The 17,914-nt window shown below is 39.7% G+C and overlaps 1 protein-coding gene across 1 annotated transcript in view; it reads right to left on the reverse strand.

The window, feature by feature from the left end:
- Window positions 1–263: 263 nt before the first annotated feature.
- Window positions 264–17,914, reverse strand: part of Dtl (denticleless E3 ubiquitin protein ligase adapter) — a 62,660-nt gene continuing 45,009 nt past the window's right edge. Inside the window, exon 16 of the mRNA XM_076831793.1 lies at window positions 264–4,040. The gene's annotated coding sequence lies outside the window, so the exon portion shown is untranslated. The remainder of the gene's footprint in view (window positions 4,041–17,914) is intronic.

The raw sequence follows: 17,914 nt of genomic DNA on the forward strand, positions 1-17,914 counted from the left end.
GATGCCTTGTTCATGTGCCCACTTCCATACTCCTTTGCTGAAAATTGAGACCTTTGGTTCAAGGCAGGATTATACTAATCTCACATCAGTGGAGCAAATGCTCTGTGAGCCCTTGGTTACTGATGTTGGCTGAGGCTCTGCTGCTAAGAAAGGGAAGTCTAAATATGGACCATCAACCACAAATATATTGTTTTTAATTTAAACTTTTATTTTTGAGATAATTGTACACACACATGCAGTTGTAGGAAACATGGGTATGCGACACTTTATGACTGACTTGAGTTTAGAGAAATGATCCTCAGGCCATTTTGTTGTTTTGTGAACATCACAGAGTATACTTACACAAACCTAAAAGGCATTGCCTACTACACATCTAGGCTAATTGGTATCATTCCGAGGCCGCAAACTGGTGAAACTACTGAACAATACAGACAATTGTAACATACTGGTAAGTACTTGTGTATCTAAATATAGAAAAGCTACAGTAAAAATACTAGGCAACAGAAATTTTTCAGGTCCTTTATAATCTTTTGGGATCACAATCATATACACAGTCTGTTGTTGACTGAAACATCATTATGCAATGCATGACTGTAATATGGAGTAATTCCCCCCCAACACCTGCCACCTTTACCCAGTTTCTTTCAAAGTAACATATCACAAAACTGTAGAATAATTTTACAATTAGGATATGAACATTGATACAATTGTCCAAATTTATGCAGATTGCCACAATTTTACTTATCCTTTGTTTGTTTGCTCTATCCAATTTTTCACAGGTGTGAGTTTATATCCATCACAGTCAAAGAACAGAACAGTTTCATTCCCTCAAGGATCCCTGTGTTGGTCTTTAATATAACCACACTGGCCTACCTATAGAACCACTAATATGTTCTCCATTTCTAAAATTTTGTCATTTTAAAAATGTATTATAGGTCCTGGGGTCACAGCTCAGTGGTAGGGCACTTGCCTAACATGTGTGAGGCCCTGGGTATAATCTCTAATACTGTAAAAGAAAAAAAATTATAAATGGAATCATGTAGTATACAACATTTTTGGAATTGGCTTTTTTCCACTCAGCACAATTTCCTGAAGATTCATCCAAATTGTTGTGTTCATCAGTAGGTCATTCCTTTTTTTGATGGATATTCTATGATATTTCACTAGTTTAACCATTCATCCACTAAAGAACATCTAGGCTGTTTCTAATTTCTAAGTTTTTCAAAATATATTTAGTTTTAGATGGACACAATATCTTTATTTATTTATTTTTATGTGGTGCTGAGGATTGAACCCAGTGCCTTACATGAACTAGCCCCTTACAAGCCCTCTACCAGCCCATTTCCAAGTTCTGAGTTGTTATGAATAAAACTTCTATGAACATCTGTGTACAGGTTTTTGTATGAACATAAGTCTTCATTTCTCTGGAATAAATGCCCAGGAGTGTACTTGCTGGATCACATAGTAATCGAATGTGTGGTTTTTATTAAAAATTGTCAAACTGTTTTCCAGAGTGGGTGTTCCACCACTCTTACCAACAATGTCTGACTGATTCATTCTCCCAATCTTCACCAGCATTTGATGCTGTCATTACTTTTTTATTTTAGTGTGTAATGATATCTCATAGCTTTACTTTGTATTTCTCTATTGGCTGATGATATTGAATCTCTCTTCATGTGCTTATTTGCCATCTGTATATCCTCTTCAGTGAAATGACTTCATAGCTTTTGCCTTTTTTAAAAATTGGATTTTTTTTTTTAAACATTGAGTTTTAAGAGTTCTGTATGTATTTTAGATATCAGTGTCCTTTGTTGGATATGTGCTTTGTAAATATCTTCTCCCAGTTGTGGCTTGTCTTTTCATCCTTTCCTAGGGTTTTTCACTGACTCAATATTTTTTATTTTGATGAAGTCTAATGTATCACATTTTCCATTTATGAATTATGCTTTAGTTTAAGTCTAAGAACTCTTTGCCTACCCTATAGCCCAGAAATTTTTTTTTTTAAGTTTTATGACTTTACATTTTACCTACAAGTCCATGATCCATTTTAAGTTCATGGAATATGTTTTAATCTTAGTCAAGGAAAACTATTAACCCTTCCAGGGTTCCCAAATGCCATCAGCTTGCCACAAAGTGGCTGATTGTCTCCTTAAAGGATGTTACTGTTTTGGGGGCTGAGTAACAGTTTCTGTTTCTGGCAGGTTTGATTTTCTACTCTTTCCCCTTCCAGGCCCCTGACCAGTATAGCCATTCACAATGGCCTATGAATCTCTGTGTATTTTTTTTCACCTCATGTGATATCTCTTTCCTCATCAATAAATGACAGATGCACAAAAGCTTTGATAGGAAGATATCTTTCAGAATTGAAATGAAATGGTCTGTAATGCAGTACAAGTCCATTTGAGACTTTACTCATTCATGAACCAAGCCTGGCTTTCTCCTTCTCTTTCAGATGTTCATAAGAGACCACTCATGTGGCCAAAGGTGTGATCTGAGGGACAGGTGGCAGATGATATGGGTGTCTGGAAGCTACACTGTCTTTTCCAACCTACCCTTACAATCAACATAGCTTCACTACTATCCAGATGGGAGAAGCAGTCATAACCCTTACCAGACTAAAGGAGAAGAAAATTCACTTCTATGTTTTTGTGTGTGAATGGCAAGGTCACAATGTAGAAGTTTATGTAAGATTGGAGCTACTGGGCCATCTTTGGAAAATATCATCTGTCAGAGTCTCCACTCTGCTAGTCAGAACTTGAATAATTCTCAGCCCTAATATGAGCTCTAAGAATTTTTTGGTTTATAGCTTCTCAGTAATTGTTTCCTGGGTAGCTGTTCTTTGATTGGCCTTGTGCAGTACCCTGTGCATGCACAGACTGGTGATCAGCCAAAGACTCAACAGTTTGCATGGAGCTTTCTCTCCATGCAGTTCCTTCCTCTTTGGCATTTTATTCAGCCAAATTCCCCCCAAATCCAGTCTCTATCTATCTCCTCAACCACTCAAACCCTTGGGTTCTGTTTGGGTTCCCCTTTTGGTTCAACAATCTGAAAATGACTCCACAACTGTGGGCTTGTCTCATTTGTTTCCCTCCCTCAGGGATCACAGATCTGTACTATCCCTGGCCAGTCTGGAAATCACTGTTTTGTATCTCTAATCCATTTTTTTTTCAGTTGTTTATAATGACATGGTAAGTCCTGCATCAGTTAGTTACTCCTCTTTGGTAGAAGCAAAGCCTGAATACAATTTGGAGATAAAGCCAAAATGTTTTGATTATGAGTTGGTTGCACATTGTGAGACAGAAAGATGTGTTAGGGATGACCAAGTCTTTGATTGAAACTGGGAGGGTGGCATTGCCATAAGCGGAGGTTGGATCAGATTTTTAACTGGGGGGAGGGTTAAAATTAGGAGTTTAGTTTTAAACATGTTAAATTTGAGGTGTCTGTGAAACAATCAAGAGGGAATGTCAACTTTTCTGTTGAATAAACAAATTAGGAGTTCAGTTAGAAGTCAGGATAGACAAATAAAATCAGGAATTTCAAGTCTGAGTATAGATGGTACCCAAAGTTGAGAGTCTGGATAAGATCATCAAAGACATAAGGGTAGGTAGAAAACAGAAGACCAAGGACCAATATCTGGGGTATTGCAATATTAAGTATTTGGGGAGATGAAGAAGAACCCTTGAGTTGTTTGTGTCAACTCCCTCACTTAATCTCTTATTCCCAAGATTCTACCCCATACTACCTGCTCAATGAGCCATCACTGGCCATTTTTCTGGCACTGACTTCTGCTGACCTGTTTTTTCCTGTAGCCACCTACGTCAGGCCTGACAGATCAGTCCCAGAACTTGAAAACTTCTTTAGACAATCCAAATCCTCAGGATCTTCTGAAGTCATTTAAGTTTCACCTGGCTCTGTCAGGACTGATTCTTCTGCCAAAATATAGGGTAGGAATGAGGCAATGGCCTCTGACTTCCAGAGTGAGCAATACCTTGGCCAGAACCCTTTACTAGTCTTTGATGATACCTTTCATGTTGAGGGCTCTGAAAAAGAGGAAATATCAGATTTACCACCCTAGACCAAATGAGTGAACTTTTTTCTTTTTGGCCTCAGATTCTGTCCTGGATAATGTTGCTACATGGATAGATGTATCCATGTTATTGACCTCAAAAAATTAAATATACATTCCAAACATCCCTAGTTTTCTTATAGTAATTAATTATTGACCTAATACTAGTAATAAATGTTGGCATAATTCATCCAATCACACACCAAAAGGCCTATATAAGGTTATTCTTCATAGTGCTATTTATAAAATTAAAAATATTAGAAATTAGAAACTACCTACACAACTAACAATAAAGGACTGAGTAAATAAGATATAGTACATCTATAACATGCACCCATTGAAATAATTTTGCAAGTACAGGGAGATGTTTATGATATATAGTTGATTTCCTTTTTTTTTTTTCTACTTAACATTTTAACCAGCCATTCAGTGTGGTATGAAAGAGTACTTTAGCACAAGTGAATTTGAGAACTCCAGGCCGTGATCTCCAGTGATTAATGACTAGGTGGAGAAAGATGAGCCTGCAAAGGAGGCTGAGCAAGAGTGGGCAAAGATATAGAATTGAACAAAAATGGTACTATATCATGAGACAGGGAAGATTTATTTTTTCCTTTTTAAAGAAAAAGAATGATCATTCAATCATTTGACAGTCTCAATGCTGAAGAGCTAAGATGAAGACTTGTAACGTTTTGAATATCCACCAATAAGCTCATGTGATAGAAAATGTAGGAATGTTCAGAGGTTAAATGATTACATTATGAGAGAACTGTAACTGAATAGGTTTTTAAATATTAATCTACCATCCATTTGGTGGATTAAAAGTTTGAATGGATTACTGGGTGGTAAATGTAGGCAGGTAGGGGTGGCTAGAGGAAGTAGATCATTGAGAGCATGCCCTTGGGGATTATTTGCCCCCTCTCCCTCCCTTTCTCTCTCTCTGTTTCTTAGCTGCCATAAATTTACAGCTTCCCCTCACCACACCCTTCTGACAAGATCTTCTGCCTCATTTTGGGCCCAGAGCAATGAAGTCAGCCAACCATGGACTGAACCTCTGAAACTGTGAGCCCCAAATAAATTTTTCCTCCTCTAAGTTGTTCTTGTCAAATATTTTGGCCAGAGTGATGGAAAGTTGAATAACACAGGACCAAAAGGTGACTCTTGTATGAAGCAACACTAATGTCACTGATGACCATTGCAAGAGCTGTATCAGTAGAGCAGTGAGAACTGAGGTTCGATGTAGTGGGTTGAGGAGTCAGTGGGAGGTCAGAGAGTAAAACTAGGGAGAAAAAAATGTTTTTGAGAATTAGAGTATGTAGAGGAAGAAATAGGTGATAGAGAATGTATGTTCAGGACACTTTTTTAAAAAATTAGAATAGGGGTGGGCTTCTTTACACATAAGATGTATCACTAGAGAAGGAACAAATTTAGAGAGAGATAATTTAGAGTTTATGAAACTTACTTTGTAAAAAGGTAGTAAAGAAAAGGATCTAGAACACAAGTCATAGCATTGGTCTTGGTTATATAGTAGGAAATGAAATGCTTGAATTGTAACAGCAAGAAGGAAGAATGAGAATGTAGGAAGATTTAAGCACTTGGAAACACAAAGGAAGAACTCAAAGACCTTTGTGGAGAGTAAGTCTGGAGGCAGAAGGACCAGAGGCCTCAGGAGCATGGAGAAGGGTTGAGATGGTTGTTGTTGATAGTAGGAGTGTAAGCCACAAGAGAAATGTAGTACAATTTTCAAGTACCTTTTGGTCCCATGTGGAGTTGGTGACCCTGAATTATGGCAGAATACATCTGACTGGTAGGGTGATTATCTGAGTGTAGACAAGAAGGAAGCACACAGTTTGATCCTGGGGGGTGGGGGTTAGCCAGACAGGAGAGATGAAAATTTCTCCCTACTGCTTGGAGGCTCGGGAGTTGGGGTTGGGCCAGCTGCTCAGCTTTTCTGTGGAAGTCTAGCCAGAAGGCAACAGGAAGAGAGGGTGGCTCTTTTGTTCCCACTAAATAAGTTTTCCTGCAGCTTTACCTTCCAAACCCTCTGTCCCTGAGACAGCTGGCTCTTTGGTAGCCTGGCAAATTCCCCATGTAGACAGAGCTCAGTCTCCTTGTACTATTTGCTATTTCTGCAGGCTTGTCAGGAACAATCTTTTCCAGTCTTTAGAAAGGTCTTTTTATATGTACTCCTTCTTGATCCATACTGTGCTTGGGAGTACATGGGAAGGACAGGGGTTGGTCCCCCAAGGCAGGTCACTGTTAAGGTCTAGTAAGGACAAAACAGCCTTCTTTAGTGCTTCCAGCTCACTTGATACTCCAATGCCAACACTGCTCATAAGAAGCCACAGGGCTTCTCTTTCCTGTGGCCCTTGGCTTCTGTGGGAAGCAAAACAGAATGGAGACACTCATTTTTCTCAGCTCTGGGCTCTTTACCCAAGAAGGAAAAACAGGGCAGCCAAGTTATAATTTTTCAGTATGTAACATTCCTAACCTGGTTGCTGGGCCAGAGTTGGCTCTGGAAAGGGAAGGGCTGGAGGAGGAGGATGGAGTAAGTGGTAGAATCAGATTCTAGCTCAGGCACTGGCCTTAGTTATAGCTTCTGCTGTTTGGGTGGACAGAGGATAGAGGCCAAGAACAGGGGTGAGCTGCTGGTGATTCTGCTAAATAATGGGAACTGTTCCCAAAGCAAGCCAGTCACCTAACTCCCATCCTGATACATACAGCCCAACGAGGAGAGGCCAACCTGTGCATTCTGTGTGCCCCTACTATCTCTGGCCAGGGAGAATCATTTAAATGAAAAGCCACTGTCTAACTGAAAAGGATTGGCCACTTACCATCTCAGGGCCTGTTACTTCACCTACAACTTAAAAGCTGAACAAGATGATTTCTAAGGCTCTTTTGACCCTATTTATCTATGATTAGCCTGAAATGATATCAGATTTTAATTGCTTCATGGTCATTAGATCCTAAAGGTCTTAACATATGGATAAGTACAGTCCCAGCACTGGTCCCAGGGTTATGGAGGAAGAGCATAATTTGAGAGGGCTTTGCTTTAAAGAAAAAGTTGAGTCTTGATGACTCTGACTCTACTTTGTGGGCTTCAGTCTCCTCAACTGCAAAATGAGACTCTGAAGGCTAGAAGTGCTTTAAGATCCAATTCTGGTTCTATGTGCTGAATGTCTCTGTTCTCTAGCAATTTTGAGCCCCATTGTATAAATTTACTGAGCTGTCAATTGTTCACAGTGCTCGAGTAGGACATTGTCCTTGTTCTCAAGGAGCTTACAATGTATTTAAAAAAAAAATAAGTCATGTGCATAGGAAAAGATAACTAGCATACAATTCATACATGACTAATATAGACACCATAACTCAGGATGGCTCTCTTTGACATGTTGCTGGCTGGAGGAAAACATGCATGGGCCATGTCTAGAACTTTCTTACTTTGTCAGCTCTCAGAAGGGGCATGGTGAGGAGTCAGACACTCTGGGTTCACTTTTGGGTTCACCAACAACCTTTAAAATGGGGATAATTAAAAAACTCCCTTGCAGCACTGTTGTAAAAATTAAGTGATATTCTCCATCCAAAGCATTTAGCAAATACCTAACACATGGTTAGTGTTCTATAATGATCCCTTTCCCACTCCAACTCCTAAGGAAGTCCAGCTGTGGGAATGTAACAATGGAAGGCTCCAGTAAAGTTGGCTTGGTTTGATTTGACCATGGTTCAGTGCAAGACCATCCAGTTGGAAGTCTAAGGCCATGTCTAGGTGGAACCCACAGTCACAGAGGTATAAGGAAAAGAACATTGTCTTCCTGTTTTAAAGATGATCCCTGCTGTTTCCGTAAAAGATCCAGGTGTGGATGGAATTTGGTCAGGATGAAAGAAGATCTATACGCCAATCAAAGAATGTTGAGGATTAAAGATGAGAAGAAAGAGCCAGAGAATAGGACCAGAACAGAACCTGGAGCTTGCCCAGGGTACATAAGAGTTAATTCTATCTGCAGTTAGTGTGGAATCTTACTTCCTTTGTTGAATTTAGTTGTTTAGTTTTAGTAATTACCCAAACTTTTAGAGTTGCTAAAAGTTCAGAGTCACAAGTTCACCTAAGATGAGTTTGGAATTGAACTGATCATAGATGATATAGACCTTAAAATTGTCTTCCTTTAACTCAGTTTATGACATGAAGAGACCTTGAAGCCATGACTGAGTCCTGAGTGTGGACAGCAACTGAATTGATCTCTGTAAGGAGATACATATACAGTGCCATAAAAGAGGATGCTGGCACCAATTTTGTGCCTGTGCTTGTTAATAATGGTTAAGAGAAGCTCAGGCCTTATGGCAAACAGCACTTGGCACAGTGTCTGGCACTCAGTGGACAAAAAACGTTTTTGATAAATGAATAAATGTGTAATATACACTCACATAATTCAGATTCATTTCTTTAAAAATGGGGATATTATAATCACATGCCTTCCCTCCATGTATATAGTTGATATTCCTGATTCACTATTAAAGGCCATTCACCAGACTGGGGATATAGCTCAGTTGGTAGAGTACTTGCATAAGGCCCTGGGTTCAATCCCTAGCACCACCACCAAAAAAAAAAAAAAAAAGACTAATCTCCTTTGCTGGGAGGCTGAGATGGGAGGATCATGAGTTCAAAGCCAGCTTCAATAAAAGCGAGGTGCTAAGCAACTCAGTGAGACCCTGTCTCTAAATACAAAATAGGGCTGGGGATGTGTCTCAGTGGTTGAGTGTTCCTGAATTCAATTCTTGGTTATCTCCCCACCTCGTTCCCCACCAAAAAGGCCATTCGCCTTTGTATTATGTGGTGTGATCTGGGCTCTACGCCTGGTCCCATATGACCTCATATAAATGACCAATACTCTTTCTCGTTCTGTTTAATCTGAAAAGGAGGAGGTTGAATTGGGCACATGGTAAACCTCTTTTCAGATCTGAACTGAGATTATTCTGTGGTTCTGAGATGTGAGGATGTGCACAGTGAGTTCAACCTCCTAGGGACCAAGCTCATGGACCTTGTCCTAGCAGCACTGTGCTGGAGCTACACTGGCCCGTGGTAGTTGAGTCAGGCACCCCAATCGCAGGAATCACCCCCCAATCAGCTTCATAGTACCCACAAGATTGTAGCCCCTCTCCATATTCTTTTGTTTGTATTTTTATATTCACAGTACTAGGGTTTGAATCCACGGTCTGACACATATTGGGCAGGTGCTTGCCGTTAAGCTATATCCCCAGCCCCCTCTCCACACAATTATAAGCAACAATCTTGTGTTTAAATGAAGAAACTTAAAGAGTGACTTTTTTCTAGTATGTCCCTAGATCTCAAAGATTTTCAAAAATGCAAATAATCCCTAAATGGATAAGAACCCCCTGAGCATTTCAGAGGACAAATGGAGAAACTTAGGCTTCCAACACTATTGCACTTAATCTGATGAATAAGTCCCAGTTGCAATAACAGGGAAAACGAATGAAATTCAGAACAAAGGTCTAAACATTTCTTTAAATTAACTAGTTAAGAAGGGTGAGTCTGAAACCTTCCGGATGGATCAACTACAAAGAAAAACATTAGAAACTCTGACAGCAGGACAGTAATCTTTGAATCTTTGGCTGAATAGAATTCAACCCAGTTGGGATTACCATGGTGAGTTAGAAAGTTCCCCTGAAGTAATGATGTTCACTTTCTGATAGAGTAATGTCCCAGACTGTCACAGAGAAGGGGGTCCATGCTTATAGCCATAAAAGATTTGAATTTTCAGCTGGTACATACCAGAGGCAAACAAGTAGAGGGTTACCAGCTATAGAGGCAAAAACTCTGCCAGGTTCTAATCACTGCTGTAATGTAAAGTTCATACAATTCAGTGAAAACCACTTAATCCTTCTGGATTCCAAATTCCCTTATCTCATAATGGTATTTAATATGAGAGATATTGAATTCCTAGGAAGAAATCCCAAGGAATTTGTAGGATTTACTTTTCAAGAATAGGGAGGTGGTATATAGGAAATTAAGATATTAATGGAGACTCGGAGGCCAGACTGGGACCTGAATGGGTTTCAGGAAGATTAGAGGGTTAAGGCAAGCAGACCTACTATTCATGAGCCATGAGTATCTTCAGGGCAGTCTTCAGATCTACCTGTTCAGCAGAAATTAATCCAAAGACTTTCCTTAAGGTTTTCAGGGTCAGTTAGCTAATTTCCAGAACAATGCTCATGGGTCACAGGTTTGACCTTTGTGTTTATGCGATGACTAGTGTCTACTCCGTAGTAGACTGAGCCCTAGCCATAGCCATCAGAGACATGTGTATCACTGGGGACATACAGGGGATTGCTGGGAGAGTTATTATGGCATCTCTGCCTTTGGAAAGCAGCTCATGGTACAGTCTGACACACTCCATCTTGGGTTTGGAACAGAATGTTTGCATGTCTTTGTCACTTTATAGTAATTTTAAAAGAACATGTGAGCAGAGAAAGAAAGCAGGGTTTACTCCTAGGGAACTTCAGGTTGAGAAACTAGCCCAGTTGGGATGACCAATTAGACTGACTAAGTGAGTCTCCTTTAGGAAGAAAGAACTCAGAATCCTGTCTCCTCCCTCAGGTCCTGCCTCTTTGGGCATCTCAGCAAGTATCTACAGGGCTGGTCATCTGGGTTGCCAGTGAGAGCTGTCACCAAGGATCAGGCACATAGAACTAGAGAGCTGTGCCTTTGACGACAGCTCCCAAAATAAGGTGCCAAGTCCTACTTCTCACTTTCCCCTTGTGCCCTGGGCACCGCTGGCACTGTCTTTGGAACCATTACTCAGCAGCCTGAATGCAGAAATAGGGCGCTGAACTGACTCAGGAGGCCCTGGCTCCTTCCTGGGGCAGGGTCCTGCAAATGTATATTCAGTACTGCAGTGGGGGGCCCAGAAAGGGCTGTTGGAGACATGGCGGGGTCTCACTCCCTGCAGGGCGGTATCCTGTTACTAGGACAGCACTTCCCAGTTAACGCTCCCTGGGCTTTTGCAGGTTCTCTATGCCCCTGAGCTGCATGGCACCTGCTGTCTGGTGAACACCCTTCCTCATTCCTACATCCTTTCACCACACATTCCTTCAACTTCTCATCCTAAAGGAAAACCTGCACCCCCTGGCTTTCCAGTGTTCTTCAGGTCAGGAGAACATACTGCAGTGCTCCATTCTCCATACCCTAGCTTCTCCACCCTGTTCTTCAGCACCCCATTCCATTATTTTGCCATCCCTGTCCACTCAACTGTCCCCTGGTTTTCAGCCCACCACGTTCTTGCCTTCCTCAGTGGCTTAATAGCCGACTCACAGTTTTCCTGGCCACTTCATTCCCTACCACCTATTTTTAACCCTTCTCAGACCCTGGCTTCATACTGGTTTTTTTTTTCAAACTTCGAATGACCTAAAATTCTGCTCAACCTGTCCCTGACTGTGATACTTTGGACACAGGCATCAGATGGCCCATGCTATCACAGTCCTACTCTCACCATAACCCACTAACTATTTTTACCTGTCTGCCTCAGGTACTTATTTCCCACCTGCTTTTCCTTCCTGAAATCTTTAGTTGAATCTTCATATCTGGTTGGGACCCCTTGACTTCTTGTGGATCCCCCATGATTTCATTCTTCCCTAGGTCCCTCCTTGATGACTTCCTACCTTGGGTGCTCCCTTTTTCCTTTGGCTGTGCTCCCAGATTCCTGAGCTAGGCTAGAAATGTACAAGCTCTCTGGGGCCTCAGCCCTTGCTCATTCCATTAATACCAGGTGTGTCTGGCTCTTTTCCCCACTGTTTGCTCTTTAAGTTAAGGATGTTAGCACCCCAGAATAATTAATTATGCTATTATTAGCTATTGTTGTTAATCTCTTACTGTGACTAATTTATAAATTAGATTTTATCACAGGCCTAGGAAACCATACACAGGTTCAGGTAATACAGGGATTCATTTGGGTCATGGTGTATATTCCCTATGGATGGGGTGGGGGGGGGTTATGGCGTTACTTTTCCCATTTTTCATGTTGACACTGGTACTCAAAGAGATTAAGTAACTTGTACAAGGTCACAGAATCAGGGTATGGCAAAGTCAAGATGAGGAAATCTGGGTTGAGACACTGTACTATGTCTCATCATCACAACTCTGTGAAGTTTGTTATTTTTTTAAGAGCAGCTTAACAATCTTTTTTCTTGGTCCTAAGCATGGAACCCAAGGCCTCCCACATGTCAAGCAAGTGCTATACCACTGAGCTACATCTCCAGCCCTTTTTTATTGTGAGACAGGTCTCACTTTAGTGAAATTATGATTCTCCTGCCTCAGACTCCTGAGTAGCTGGGACTACAGGAATGCACCACTGCATCTGGCTCAGCAATCTTTTCAGTTATCCCTTGTTCATTCCTAATTGTGTGTATATTTCACTTCTATTATTTCTTAAGTAATGCTTCAGAAGTCCTGGCAGGCTTCAAGAACCTCAGGGCATCCTTTGTTGTCCCTTTCTTTGTGGTTCAACTGTTATTTGCTCCCAGATGAGCTTCCCTCAGGATTTTCTATATCATAACTCTAGATCCCTTCAACTGTTTAGCTAGGCAGCAGTGTTCCAGTCCCTACTCACCAGGGAAGTCACTGCAATTCTCATGAGGGTTATTTAAAGCATTTCCATGCAAACTGGCTGTTATAGGATAGAACTTAAATACCTCTGTCACTTACTAGCTTCCATTGGTAAATGATTTAAACTTGAAGAGGTTTAATATCTTTATTTATAAAGAGAATAATAATAATTCCCTAAGGGTTGTGGGGTTTTGTCTCTCCTGTGATGTTGGGGATCAAGCCAAGGACTTTGTGCATAGTAGGCAATCACTCTACCTCTGAATTACATCTCTAGTCCACGAGGGTTGTTTAATTATTAAAGAGCCTAGATGTATACAGTCTGGCACATATTAGTCATCCTAAATGTTTGTTCCTTTTCCTTCTCTTACTTGAACACATATCGGTGTCTATTCATTTTCTTCAGATGACTTCAAATACTTTTTGGGCGAATACCTTTGACTTTTCTTATCTCTAACAAAATTTTCTCATTTACACTACAACTTTCTGAGAAATGAATTGGCACTTTTAAGGCAACAGCCTTTGTCAGAACCTTTGTCAGAGTAATTATATTTCTTCACATCTATTATAAAATAGTTGGAAATGTATTTTATGTTATTTTCTATAACATATCATGTAATATTTTAAAATACTCAATATAACATATTCTCTGTAAGATAAAATATCTTCATATGTATGTGTATTTTTTCTTTTTCAATACTGGGGATTGAGAGTTATCTACTACTAATCTACATTCCCAGTCCTTTCAATTTTTATTTTATGGCATGGACTTTCTAAGTTGCTCAGGCTGGCCTTGAACCTGTGATCCTCCTACCGCCTGAGTAGCTAGTATTACAGGTGTGAACCACCACAACCAGCTCTAATATATATTGAGAGAATATGTTCTCTATATTGTTTTAAAACATACATTTATTTGTGAAATCTTTTTTTTGGGGGGGGGGTGGGGTGCTGGGGTGTGATATCAGGGATTGAACTCAGGGGCACTTGACCACTGAGCCACTTCCCCAGCCCTATTTATATTTTGTATAGACAGTGTCTCACTGAGTTGCGTAGTGCCTCGCTGTTGGTAAGGCTGGATTTGAACTAATATCCTCCTGCCTCAGCCTCCTGAACCACTGGGATTACAGGTATGCGCCACGGCGCCTGGCTTTCTTGTGAAGTCTTTTAAGTATTGTTATTTGTGCACTTAAGTTATACATAAAAGGGGGTTTCATTTTGAATAGATTCATACATTTGTGTAATATAATGTACTCCATTTCAATCCCTAGTACTTCTATTTTCCCTTCCTTTCTCTCTTTCCCGTTCTCCTTCCTGTACTCTACGGGCCTTCCTTCTTTATAATGATTTTTTAACTGGTGCTTTAAAGATATATATAAAGATAGCATTCACTGGGGAATATTTATATATGTACATAGCATAATTTGAATTTTTTATCTTAGAAATATGTTTCTTATAGAAAATATGGAAAATACAAAGAAGAAATAAAATTAATAAGTGACTTGTGATTCTTACTAGTAATACGGTATATTTCAATACATGAGTATATAAGTCATTTATACCTTTGGAAACAAAATTAGCTATGATTCTGTGACTTCTTTTTATTATTTTGTGGTGTTAGGGATCAAACCCAGGACCTCCCACATGCTAGACAAATGCTCTAGCTCTGAGCCACATTTCTAGCCTTCATTATAATGTCTAAGCAAGGCATTTATAGGGCTGAGTGGAAGGAAAGCTTAAGTAGGAAAATTTGTGACCATTTCCTATAGGAAGTAGAGGAGGGTCTGAACTGGATCTTAAGAATGAGGACTTTAAAGGCATAAGGTAGGAAAACTATTCCAGGTAGAGGAAGCACCTGAACAAAGGCAGGATAGTAAAGTATTAGGAGAATGGCTAGTATCAGGACTGGGATGCAAAAAAGTATGGGATACCAGAATGCACTTGGCCAACCATCTATCTACTTTTGTGACTCTGAGCAAACTGGTCAACTTCCCCCAGACCCATTATTTCTATAGTTCGTTTCTGTCTCCATTTGTTGGTGGAACTTGTGAAAAAATAAATAAATAAATAAAAAGAGCTGGGTGGGCTGGGGTTGTGGCTCAGTGGTAGAGAACTTGCCTAGCAAGTGTGATGTACTGGGTTTGATTCTCAGCACCATTTACAAATAAATGAATAAAATAAAAGTCCACCAATGTCTTTAAAAAAAAAAAAAAAAAAGACCTGGGGATATATGTAGTTTAAAAGCAAAGTGTCTGTCTCTGGGTTCAACCCCTAGTTAACCCCCACCCCCCCAAAAAAAGAATGAAGGAGAAAAGTGCATGATATGGAGCTTTAAATCTCCATTTGTTGGTCTACCCTGCTTACATGAAAATCCCAAACCCATGTTTAAACTACAGCATGATTTGCAGAAGGCACAGTTCTTTTTAAACTGAGTGAACATAGTGTATACATAGAGTCAACTTAGTTCATCCTTCTGCTTTGAGGGAATAGAAGAGTCTTCTTTTCCTTAGAAAGTATCAAGAAGATCCCACAGGCCCCCTAGAATCCTTCCATGTTTACCTCTGACCTTTCTTCTCTAGAGAATTATCTGATTTCCATTCCTCTAAAAAAAAAACTTTGAAAACATTGTGAAACATAAAATGTATATAGAAAAATGTATAAAATACAAACGTAAGCTATAATTACACAGCAAATACCCATATAACCACCAACCAAGACAAGAGACAGAAAAACCCCTATAAAGCCCCCCATATTACTTCCCAAGCACAACCTTCTAGAGGGAAACACTGTTTCGAATGATATTTAATAATAATCAGATCTTTGTCATTTACCATGTCCTTCAATGCTAGCTTAGTATTGTTTCCCTTTAACACTTGATCTGCACTACATCAACAATCTATAACTTTGATTATAAGAGTTTCATAAAGCCAAGTGTGATGGTTCATGCCTATAATCCCAGCTATTTGAGAGGCTGAGGCAGGAGGATTGCCAAGTTTGAGGCTAGCCTGGGTAACTGAATAAGGCCCTGTTTCAAAATTAAGAAATTTTAAAAGGCTGGGGTATATAGTTCAGTGGAAGAGTGTTTGCCTGGCATGCAAAAGAAAACTCTAGGTTAAATCCCCAGTACTGCACTCCACCCCACCCCACCCAAATCATAAATTTGACTGTATGTAGGAAGAGGAAAGAACAGGCAGCATCCAGGAAACCTTCAGGTTTAGTGCAATGATGCTATATACCATGACTGGTACTAAACACTCAGTTCACCCCTCTTTTGGGGGTGGGTATGGCTAGCTAGGGTAGGCATGCGAGATGATACCTGTAGCCACAGAATACAGAGAGAAATAACTAGTCCATGTGCGAATAAACCCAGAACCCCGGCTTCACACATTACTCATATCTATTAGTAAAGAGGAAAGCAAGAGGATGATTCCACAGGATAATCCAAATCACAAATCACTCTAACCAGCAGTCTCTCTTTGTGCAATTCATTGTACAGAAGAGTTGGCTAGAACAGAAACCATAGTTCCTAATCATCAAAAAAAACACATTCTAATTTTTCGTGACTTTGTCACCTTAATTCCATTGTTTTAGGAGATAATTTTCCAAAATCAGATAATTACAGGTATAGCACTTTAAGGCTGATATTTCATTACATAATTAGGGAGATGAGAAGTGTTTAACACAACCTCCCTTAAGTTATTAATGTTTATTTCCTCTTGTCTTCTGGTCAACATATATATATATTTTTTTTCCTTTGGGTACTAGGGATTGAACCCAGGGGTACTTTACCACTGAGTTACATACCCAACCCCCCCTTTTTTTTTTGGGACAGGGTCTCACTAAATTGCTCCAAGTCTTGCTAAGTTGTGGAGGCTGGCCTCGAGCTTGCTATCCTCTTGCCTCAGCTTCCTGAGTTGCTAGGATTACAGATACATTCCACCATACCTGGCTCCAGTCAACACCTTTGTGAAGACATGGATGTTTGGACTCTTAGTCTACTGCCTATAAAGCTTTCTAAATCCAAGAAGGCTTTTGAGGCAGTGACATTTCCAGTCTGAAATTATTTGTTGGTCTAAATTTGGACCCATTAGAGAAATGCCAATGACCACTGGGTTTTAATTTTTTGTTTCTGAACCACTAGTAAGTATTTTACAGTCATATTTAATAAATCCTCTTATTATTCTTCTTTTAAAATAATTCTTGAAATGTTTGAGCCTATTGCAGAGGATGGGAAAAAAGTAGAAGAAAAATTAAGAGTGGTGCTGAATGATTATTGAGTGATGTGGTCTGACAATATTTGCTAACTCCATGTCAACATAGCAAAGCCAGATGGTTTTTTTGTTTGTTTGTTTCAGTAACATCATCTGGTAACATGTTGCTAAAGAAATGGGCTAACTGGTATGACTTTTAGACCTCAACTTTAAAAATAAGGAAAGCTTTCAACAGGGAAAAAAAAAAAAAAAAAAAAGGCCTGTAACATTGGCACAAATTCATTGCCTATGGTGGCAAGATATATCATGGCAATAGTGCATGACATAGGAAACTGCTCACCTCATGGTGGTCAGGAAGTGAAACAGGAAAAGGTTGTGGTCCCAATATCCTCTTTTCCCCAATGACCTAACTTCCTTCTAGTAGGCCTTACTTCCTAAAGATTGAGCCACCTTCCAATAGTGTCACCTCAGGGACAAAGTCTTTAATGCCTGGCCTTAAGGGGACATTTAAAATCCAAACCATAACATTTTGAAAAATTACAGGTACTCTAAGCAGCAACTGAATAAGTTCCTGGAGGGAATAGATTGCACCTAAAATAGCACTCGCTACTTAATAGCTGCTCACAAACAACTTCACTCAAGTGACTTAAAAAGCTGATCTGTTTCTCTTAAATGCTGACTTTTGCTTATTGAAGTGCCATAGATAAAGTGACTCCCTTGACAACTAAAAATAAGGGAAGAACTCTTTGCAGACCAGGTGCCATTACCTGGCACCCAGGTAATGAATAAATATTAGCTGAACCGAACTCCTTCTAATCAAAGGCATTTTGAAATGTGCTATTGCTATTCATATTCGACAAAATGGTTTAAATACAAACTGTTAAGAATGGCAAAAGGGAAAGGGGCATGTGGCTAGTTAAGGAAATTAAAAAGAAATAGAGAATAAATGGAGTATTAAAACTTTGAAATTAAAAATATTTTTTTTTTTTTGTTATATATGCTTGAAATCTTCTTTCCTGGCTTAGCAGG

The sequence above is a fragment of the Callospermophilus lateralis genome, chromosome 13 (assembly GCF_048772815.1).
Source record: "Callospermophilus lateralis isolate mCalLat2 chromosome 13, mCalLat2.hap1, whole genome shotgun sequence".
Classification (NCBI taxonomy): domain Eukaryota; kingdom Metazoa; phylum Chordata; class Mammalia; order Rodentia; family Sciuridae; genus Callospermophilus; species Callospermophilus lateralis.